The sequence below is a fragment of the Chrysochloris asiatica genome, unplaced genomic scaffold, assembly GCF_000296735.1.
Source record: "Chrysochloris asiatica unplaced genomic scaffold, ChrAsi1.0 scaffold00027, whole genome shotgun sequence".
Lineage (NCBI taxonomy): Eukaryota > Metazoa > Chordata > Mammalia > Afrosoricida > Chrysochloridae > Chrysochloris > Chrysochloris asiatica.
Genome location: NW_006408545.1, coordinates 25,908,663 through 25,909,856, shown reverse-complemented (window position 1 = coordinate 25,909,856; position 1,194 = coordinate 25,908,663). Strand labels below are relative to the sequence as shown.

The 1,194-nt window shown below is 32.7% G+C and overlaps 1 protein-coding gene across 1 annotated transcript in view; it reads left to right on the top strand.

The window, feature by feature from the left end:
• LOC102816303 (phosphopantothenate--cysteine ligase-like) overlaps positions 1-1,194 on the top strand; it is an 81,208-nt gene that overhangs the window by 4,522 nt on the left and 75,492 nt on the right. The window lies entirely within an intron of this gene.

The window sequence follows — 1,194 nt, the reverse complement described above, 5'->3', positions numbered from 1 at the left end:
AATAGACCAAGTAATTTAAAAATTACCAATCAAAATGAGTCCATACACATATGGCTTTACTGGTGAATTCAACCAAACGTTCAGGGAAGGGCTGAAACCATTCTATTCAACCGATTCCAGAATATCAAAAATTATGAAATATTAGCAAATATATTTTTGAAGTAAGCATTATGACACTAAAACCAGGCAAAGCCATCACTAAAAAAGATCATTATAGACTAATATTCCTCATGAACATAGATATAAAACTTCTAAACAAATTCTTACTCAATAGACTCCAACAACATGTCAAAAAAATTTATCATGACCATAAGGGATTTATATCAGTTATGCAAGGATGGTTTACATTAGAAAAACCATCAACATAACCCACCAGATAAATAAAACAAAGCAAAAGAACCATATAATCTTATCAATTGACACATAAAAAACATTTGAAAAATTCCAAAGCTCATTTATGAATAGAAGGAAAACTCTTCTACACATAATTAAGGGCGTATATACAAAACGAATGGCCAATATTACTCTCAATAGAGAGAGGCTGAAAGCATTCCCCTTGCAGATGGGAACCACACATAAATGTCCTTTTTTCTTCTCCTAAATTCTTGTAGCAACATATGATCATTGAAACAAAAAACTACAATCCTATATTAAGGTGTGTACACTATATATAGTTATAACAAATATAACAGTAATAGTGTAAAGGAACAAACTCTTAATTTCCCCAACATCATCTAAAATCAAACCTTTTGCAAATGTGTCTATTGTGACTCATAGCAATCCTAGAGACAAGGTACAGTTACTCCCTAAGTTTTGCAATGCTGTCAATCTTTTATGGAAGCTACCACATCTTTTTGTGTAAAGGACAGGAAGGTAAAATAGATTTTTATAATTATGTTAACTCTAAATCAACTAAAAAAGTTCAGGATGCATACTAAGTTGCAACTGTTATTAAGTTCCATTGAATCAGTTCCAACTCATAGTGACCCTATATCAGGTTTTTGAGGCTGTAAATCTTGGATTCCTATTTTGGCGCTGTAGGATCAGCACTTGACTGAGAGAGAACCAACCATATGGTCATCAGTTCAAATCCACCAGCTGTTCCTTGAAAACCTTATACAGAGTCACTATTAGTCGAAACTGACTTGATGGCACAAAACAAATCTTTGCAGAAACACAAAACCTCATCTTTCT